The 8,930-nt window shown below is 44.3% G+C and overlaps 1 non-coding gene across 1 annotated transcript; it reads left to right on the top strand.

The window, feature by feature from the left end:
* The first annotated feature begins 8,562 nt into the window (after positions 1–8,562).
* Positions 8,563–8,645, top strand: Trnas-gcu. The gene has a single exon. It is a non-coding gene; the product is annotated as a tRNA-Ser (tRNA).
* Positions 8,646–8,930: the final 285 nt, after the last annotated feature.

Below are 8,930 nucleotides of genomic sequence, written 5' to 3'. Positions count from 1 at the left end.
AAGAAAAAGTCAGAAATACAAATTCAAAAAATATTTTTTTTAAAAAAAGGCTTACTTCCCCCGAACAATGAGAGATTGAAATGCGTTGCCGGAAAGCACTGTTTGAGAAAAACTGTACCGGAGTTTGAAAGAAGTCCTAAGATGTAAGAAATGAAATGGGCGTATTCATGTTATTACTGTTGTATACCTGGGCAGTATTTTTGTGTCGTCTAGTTTTAATATTCATCCGGATGATTGGAATGTATGTAAATTTACAGCGGTATGTAAAGAACAATTTATGTTGTCTGCGTGTGCATGTCAGAATTCGAATGCTGATGTCATTGCATTTTTGTTTATTTTCTAAGTGCTCATTCCTATCAAATACATAAATAAATTAAAAATACCCAACTGATGTTCAGCTAAGCGCCATCTCTCATACACAGTTTTTTTTTTTTTTAGTTTCTAGCATTTATTTTGTGCTGTATAACCACAGTTCAGCCCTACCTCAAGGAGGGTAATGTAGTGTCCTGCGTTTAGCCGACTACAGATGTACAGTAGGCAACAATGAGTGTGCAATGGCAGAGTGAACAAACACGTCATCGCCCTTCTGGCTCGTCCTTCTATCCGAGCCATCATAACCTAAGCATACACCACAGTCGGGTCTAAGTTTGTACCAAAAGAACCGGGAAAATTTTGGAGATCAGTTTGCATGTATTTTCTGCCTTCAGGGTTCGTCCGAGAGGGTGGATAGGTGCCGCGAAAACGAAAACCAGACACCGTCGGACCTTGATTGCTTGTGCGGAGAGCGCTTCGGATTTAATTCACGGATACGTGAGGTCGGCTGATTTATTCGTTTTGTTCCAACATGAACGCGGAAAACCGAAAAGTTGTTCGAACCACCTACGGACCACTTTCAGTGCGCCTTCACGTTCAAACTGTCGTCTGCTCGCTCTATCGACTGCTGAGACCAAATGTCGCGATAGGAAAGTGCAGGCTTGAAAGGACTTTTAAATATGAAGGCTATTTCGGGTAAGTAGGCTCAGTGTAAACAGCAGATACAAGATGATGTTGATCATTGTTCCCAGTGGCCACCACCGACATGTTATGCCTGATTCACTCGGTCCTATACTGCTTGCGACGTTCGATATAGGCGTGGAGCATCGCAGTACCGTCCAAGCTTTTTCAGCCCAAGCGACGTCGCGACTGAAAATAACGAGCAGAATCTCATCCTGTTAATCAGGCTTTAGCATCCATTCTGCGACGTTCACGCGGAGTAAAGAGCCAAAAGTCACAATATTTACAAGACGTTTTGCAATGTAACGATAATTCTTCGTTTCGCTCAAACCAACTAAGTGGTAAGGCATTGCTAGGAACACGTCAAAGACACAGTTTTAACGCGAAAACTCACACGGAGATTCACACCGACGCCGACATCCCATTTTAATGGTTTGTTGATACGAGACGCGGGGCTTGTTGCCCGCACTCCATCGTGCATGCGCCGAACCGGTGGCGTGCCGCTAGGGGCGCTCCGGTTTATTTGTAAACATAAGCCGGTGTATAGCCGCATTCCATTCTCCGTTTCCCCTTACGTCCGAGTGCAGCGGATGTTATGAGCCATCGGGAGCCAATCCAAGGCCGTGAAAGTGTCACGTGACCTTGGAGAGGGGGCAAAATGACGCGTGGAAAGCGTGTCACGGGCTACATCCACAGAACGGGATTGGCTAGGATGTCTCGTAGCGTCTGCTGCGTCCGGACGTAAGGTGAAACTGAGTATAGTTGATTTAAGTGAGCCTGCGCCTTGAAATGCGGCAAGTGATAAGACACGCGCGATTCGAAAATAGACCGTTATCGTGAAAACGCGTAGCTCGGCTTCCACTTTCTCGTACAGTGGTTATGTTTAGGCGTTTTCCTGCTTGCGTGTTTCCTCCGTATCAGTGTTCCTTAAGCGGACCAGCAAACTGGGACGCCGTCTCCGTTTAGCGGAAACCGAAGCAACATTTTACACTACTGCCAGCTGAGTTCATATAAAGGCAAACAGTAGAAATTAGCCTTTTCAAAGTTGTTTTTTAACGAATATACAATGTTGTAGTGCCCATGAAAATAAAAAACGCGTGAAGAGAAGCCAAGGAGTCATTGCAAGGTGGCATTGACAATGGCAAAAGAGCACAAATACATAACACAATGAACATTGCTCCCTTTATACGACACTAAAAGTGTAGTGACATATTAAGTAATTAAATGGATACTAAACTTCCCGTGATCATCAGAAGTCTGCTCTACTAGGCTAAATCTTTAACGATTATCATGATAACTATTACACCATTACCCACATTACAGTTTCAAAATTAACAAGGACTCAATTGACGTTTTCTGAATTTAGAAGAACAACCTCTTCGTGAATGCTGGAGAAAAAATAATTTGAGCCGTTGATAGAGAAAACTTAAGATTCAAAGGCATAACTCTATCTCCAACTGCTGTTATATTAAGATGAAGACAGAGAGCGCTCAATTGTGAACAGTTTAAAATATCATAGCAACACTGAAACACCTCAGTTCGTGAGTCAGAGACGTCAACATGCACCTGTCTCAAAGTTTTACGTTTGTTTTATATTAAACTGCTGGTATCATTAAATCTAAATGTGTTCTCGAGTTTACTTAAGTATTAAATGTGTTCAAATTATGTTTCTTTTTTTTTGTAATTCATTGAACCCTGGTGTACGCTGTTCAACGACATATTGGAAACAAAATTTTCATTTTTCTGTGATTTTTATAAGTAAACTTTTTATACTACTGTTACATTTCTACTTTTAAAAACGTTCTGTTTTATTTCTATTTATTTTTGTGTTCTGATTGAAATGTTCTCATTGAAACAATTTCAGCAAACCCCCCCTCCCCCCCCCCCCCCCCCCCCCCCTGCGCGAGAATGTGTTCAAACGGGCGTGTGAGGTTTGCAAACTAACCATTTAGGTCAAATATCTACCGTTGAAAACAACCTTCACGTTACATTCTGAAATGATCAATGTATAACAATTTTTTCGAACAGATTTAGGATAATGGAGTCTTTTAAGGTACCTCCGAGTAGTAAATTGCAAACGCCTTTACGTCAAAAGAAAAACCCATCACCTTCCCAAGCGCGCACCCGGCAGATGGCCAAACAAGTTCTAGACGCAAGATACTCGAATAATTTTCAGGTTTAAAAGAATTCATCTTCTATGACATGGTTAACTTAGGTTACATTATGTAGGGATGGGATAGGCTAGGTTAGGTTAGGTTAGGTTTGCTTAGGTTAAGTTATATTAAGTTAGAATAAAAGACAGTTGCACGCATTAAATTTCTATGTGTTGTTATTTTATACTCCACCTCTAAGGTTCATCGAAAGCCTAAAAATACAAGCGTATCGATCTCTGATCGCGTCTGATTAGCCACGGTGTTCATGTCAATGATTATATCATTATAAGTTCAAGTTAGAGACCTATCCAACATTACTATAGTGACTTTTTTGATGTTCGAATGACGTCAACGTAAAAGTTGGAAGTCGTCCCACGGTTCCGCTTTATCCACCCTTCTTGGGTACCTTCAGTGCCGGTGGGTCAACAACGGAAACCCCCCAAACTGCTACTGACAATCTTTGGTATCGGACGTGCAAAAAGACAGACCCGCGTACAAAGAATTCAAAGATAAAATTCCGAACCTCATCTTGAAGTGTTTACCGATAGCGGCCATCTATACGGTGGCCATTGGAGCATGTCGCCGCGGTGTTGAGGTCACACTATCTATCAGACACAATACCAAGAAATGAGTCGAAGATCGATTAGTAGTGTCATCGCTTCACACATTCCTGCGTGTTTTTTTTTTTTTTGTTTTTTTGTTTACAAAATTTTTGCTACATTTCTCGATGCCCCCGTGCAAGGTAGCACGCCAGACAAGGCATAATTTGTCCCAAGCTTGGCAGTCCTAGGGGCCTAACTTGGGCCTAATACGGTTTTTCTCTATGGCGTTAGTAAGTTCCAGAGTATTTGTTTTGCGCCTATGTGGCTTTTTACTAGCTGACCACATAATTGCCAAAGTGCCAAGCATAAGCCAACGATGCCACAGAAGTAAAGCATAAATCCGGAACTTTTCCTGGCAATCTAGTGACAAAGTTGCCAAGTGAAAGCCAAACCACCAGAAGTAAAGCCCAACTCTGGCACTTGTTTGGCGACCTTTGTTCAAAGTTTCCAGATGACTAGGAAACTACCGGCCGTGAGTTCTAACTTTGACACTTGCTTGGAGAATTAGGGTTAAGATAACAAGATTCCAGCCTAATAAGGTCGAACTTGGCTCTACCTCGGCTTTGTCGATTTTTCTAAGGCCCTAACATTGCAGATTAAAATCATATGTTGGATTAAAGAAAGAACTGCATGCGCTGCCTTAGGAAGCTTATCTTCCGCGCTTTGTGGGAAAGACCGCGGAATATTCTTGGGTAACACGCGGAGGTTACCGTTATCTTTATTCGTCGACTAGAGGCCAAATGCCCCGTACAGACGCCGTACGGCTGTAGGCTTAACAAATTCCAGCGGCTATCTGGAACAGGTTACACAAGCCGCTTTCACAACCCGGAAAAACCAGGGCACCGCTCGTATGCTTTCCCGTTATAGGCGGAACTTTCTGTGCGATCGTTGTGTTCAGTCGCCGACGCTGCGAACTGATCCCAATAGCGACCCTGTTGTTCTTAATCTAGTGTCACCTCTAAGTGACCAAAGACTTGAGAGAATAAAGAAAATTGAGAATAAAAAGATGTTTGGTATGCCCATCATTCTAGAAGTCACTCTGGCAGGGTAGTGGACCCATTCAGGCAGAGGTGAGCCTAAATATAGCGTAAACATCTTCTGTGTTTGTGTAAATTAAATCCAGCAATACGCACCTTGCAAGTGACATCACGGCACCGTACCAGCCTTTGTACCATACTTCTGTGCCCGTACCTTACGCAGCGTACATTTATCACCAAGGAATTTGTTCTTCTTGACAAGGCTTGAGGAGCAGAACAAATTTGAGGGTGCTAAATTTAGGCTGCAAAAAAGGCACGGGCGCAAGTTCATGATGCAGAGCAATGGCAGGTGATGTAACGTCAATGCAAGCCGTGTATAGTGTTTTCGGGTGTGTTCCAAATCTTAGTGCGACATGGGTAGGTGTACGCTAAAACGATGCGTGTCATGAACAACCATGTTTGAAATCAGTGCACGTTATATTAATGTACAATCTTTGAAAGGAACCTCAAAGGTGCCGTTCTTGTTGCAAAAATGGGTTTATACACTCGTCTGGCATTATTTTACTGTGCAGGGTGGATTAGTTATGTAACTTATGTTCAATAGGGAAATTATGATTGCGTAGTCAGAACACTATAGAATACCAGGTAGTCAACAACTTTAATGAGAACGCGTTGCATAGGAATTTAATTTTTTTTTTTTTTTTCAAAGCTGGTGTAGTATTGATCCGTTACACCTAGAAGAAAACAATATCCTCACAAGCGAATGAAGACGACGCATACTCCTGTCTGAAATACCTTTTTTATTCAGAAATACGCCATCGGGTAAGATCTGACAGAAAAGGAGGAACCGTGTGTCATGTGTAGTAGGTTAGATTCTGTCTAGGAATCCTGAAACAATTAAACGTGTATTTATTACTCTGAAAACAATCATTTTGTAGTGTGTGTTTTTTTTTTCTTTTGTAAGGGGGTTGATGTATTGTGCTCTAAAATTGCTCACTCTAACAAGGGTAAAAAATATATTACTTCTTTTAATTATATAAACTACATTTCTTTTATTTCAATTAGATATATTTGATTTAGATCAAACTTACATAATTTAAATCACTTCAGCTAGATGACAGGAAATATTTATGACTGCCTGTCATAAATATTTTCTGCTTGGTCATTCCCTTTTTCAAATACGAAATAATTGACTATGGGAAGCAAGCACCGATACACAAACGGCAAACAGACAATATTTTAAGATTATTTCAGGGAAAGGTGCTTCATTTAAATCATTATAGCCAAATCGGTGCGATTAATATCATATGTGATACTTTAATTTCTTTTTTCATTTTCTATTCCTACTGCAACTTAATTTTAACACCTTTTTATGCTTTTGTGTTTCCCTTATTATGATCATGTTGTTAGGTAAAGGTACAGCAAGCTGAGCTAACTAGAAAGAAGCGGAATATTATTGTTTCACTTTCTTAAAACAAGGCCAAAAGGCATATCTTGCTTATGTACTTAAGCCAAAGTAAAACTCGCACATTCAAAAAAAAAAAATTGAGAGACCGACTTGATTGTTCTACTTTTAACCAATCAGCCAAAATAAAACAAAAGAGACCGAGAGTTATCATGACTGAAAAGGGAACTAATTAATCTTTTTCCAGTAAGCCTCTGCTCATTAGCGCACGCTCTTCCCTGGTCTTGCTCCCCGCTGTCACCATTTTCGGAAGGCACCGTCCCACACGACTAATATTAGGGAGTTTTAAAAGACCGTGTTTCCCGCTCCGCTAGACCTCCGCTACGAGGAAACCGCCACTGCGCCTGCGCGCCGATGGCCTTGGCTGTAGAGTTCGGGTAGCGGAGGGGCTTAGCGGAGCGGGAAACACGGTCTACTAAAACTCGCTACTATAAAGTTTTAGTAAACCGTGTTTCCCGCTCCGTTAACCCTCCGCTACGAAGAAACCGCCACTGTGCCTGCGCGCCGATGGCCTTGGCTGTAGAGCTCCGGGTAGCGGAGGGGCTTAGCGGAGGGGGAAACACGGTCTACTAAAACTCGCTACTATAAAGTTTTAGTAAACCGTGTTTCCCGCTCCGTTAACCCTCCGCTACGAAGAAACGGCCACTGTGCCTGCGCGCCGATGGCCTTGGATGTAGAGTTCCGGGTAGCGGAGGGGCTTAGCGGAGGGGGAAACACGGTCTACTAAAACTCGCTACTATAGAGTTTTAGTAAACCGTGTTTCCCGCTCCGTTAACCCTCCGCTACGAAGAAACCGCCACTGTGCCTGCGCGCCGATGGCCTTGGCTGTAGAGTTCCGGGTAGCGGAGGGGCTTAGCGGAGGGGGAAACACGGTCTACTAAAACTCGCTACTATAAAGTTTTAGTAAACCGTGTTTCCCGCTCCGTTAACCCTCCGCTACGAAGAAACGGCCACTGTGCCTGCGCGCCGCTGGCCTTGGCTGTAGAGTTCCGGGTAGCGGAGGGGCTTAGCGGAGGGGGAAACACGGTCTACTAAAACTCGCTACTATAAAGTTTTAGTAAACCGTGTTTCCCGCTCCGTTAACCCTCCGCTACAAAGAAACCGCCACTGTGCCTGCGCGCCGATGGCCTTGGCTGTAGAGTTCCGGGTAGCGGAGGGGCTTAGCGGAGGGGGAAACACGGTCTACTAAAACTCGCTACTATAAAGTTTTAGTAAACCGTGTTTCCCGCTCCGTTAACCCTCCGCTACGAAGAAACGGCCACTGTGCCTGCGCGCCGATGGCCTTGGCTGTAGAGTTCCGGGTAGCGGAGGGGCTTAGCGGAGGGGGAAACACGGTCTACTAAAACTCGCTACTATAAAGTTTTAGTAAACCGTGTTTCCCGCTCCGTTAACCCTCCGCTACAAAGAAACCGCCACTGTGCCTGCGCGCCGATGGCCTTGGCTGTAGAGTTCCGGGTAGCGGAGGGGCTTAGCGGAGGGGGAAACACGGTCTACTAAAACTCGCTACTATAAAGTTTTAGTAAGCCGTGTTTCCCGCTCCGTTAACCCTCCGCTACGAAGAAACGGCCACTGTGCCTGCGCGCCGATGGCCTTGGATGTAGAGTTCCGGGTAGCGGAGGGGCTTAGCGGAGGGGGAAACACGGTCTACTAAAACTCGCTACTATAAAGTTTTAGTAAACCGTGTTTCCCGCTCCGTTAACCCTCCGCTACGAAGAAACCGCCACTGTGCCTGCGCGCCGATGGCCTTGGCTGTAGAGTTCCGGGTAGCGGAGGGGCTTAGCGGAGGGGGAAACACGGTCTACTAAAACTCGCTACTATAAAGTTTTAGTAAACCGTGCTCCCCCCTCCGTTAACCCTCCGCTACAAAGAAACCGCCACTGTGCCTGCGCGCCGATGGCCTTGGCTGTAGAGTTCCGGGTAGCGGAGGGGCTAAGCGGAGGGGGAAACACGGTCTACTAAAACTCGCTACTATAAAGTTTTAGTAAACCGTGTTTCCCGCTCCGTTAACCCTCCGCTACGAAGAAACGGCCACTGTGCCTGCGCGCCGATGGCCTTGGCTGTAGAGTTCCGGGTAGCGGAGGGGCTTAGCGGAGGGGGAAACACGGTCTACTAAAACTCGCTACTGTCAGCTCTTATATTTACGCGATTTCCCCTCTTTAGACTATCCTCAGCATCGCTAGTATGGGGCATAAACCGCAATGAAAACCGAAACAACGCAGACATTAATGTGTACTGATGAGCGGAAGCACGTTGGGCTGCCTCTCCATTTGTTTTTCACAAACAACCCCTAAGCGACGCTCGTTAGTCCATAAGGATGCATAGATCGCTAGAGCGACCGCAAGGGATAGTGCGTGCGTAACGGGGCACATACTCACGAGGTGGCCGAGAGGTTAAGGCGATGGACTGCTAATCCATTGGACTCTGCCCGCGTGGGTTCGAATCCCATCCTCGTCGATGTTACATATTTTCGCGCGTTCTTTATACGTCGCGCGAAGTAGTTATTTTAAGATTTGGTTGTTGGAGGAAAAAGCTACGCTTTTGGTTTTGAAACATATACATATTGATAAGATAACGTAACTCTAGTCTAAAATGCCTAGATATATCTTAATTCTATAAATAAAGGGAGGAGTTAGTAATGCTCCGCAAGGTACCTGAATTTTTTTTACCACGTTTCTTGAATTGAAAGTTAGTGTAGAAAACATCAAGCGTGGAAGAAAAAGAAAGAGATGACACAAATACA

The sequence above is a fragment of the Ixodes scapularis genome, unplaced genomic scaffold (assembly GCF_016920785.2).
Source record: "Ixodes scapularis isolate PalLabHiFi unplaced genomic scaffold, ASM1692078v2 PGA_scaffold7__128_contigs__length_106722199, whole genome shotgun sequence".
NCBI lineage: Eukaryota > Metazoa > Arthropoda > Arachnida > Ixodida > Ixodidae > Ixodes > Ixodes scapularis.
Note: the sequence above shows the minus strand (reverse complement) of the source record. Positions and strands in the feature narration are given on the sequence as shown.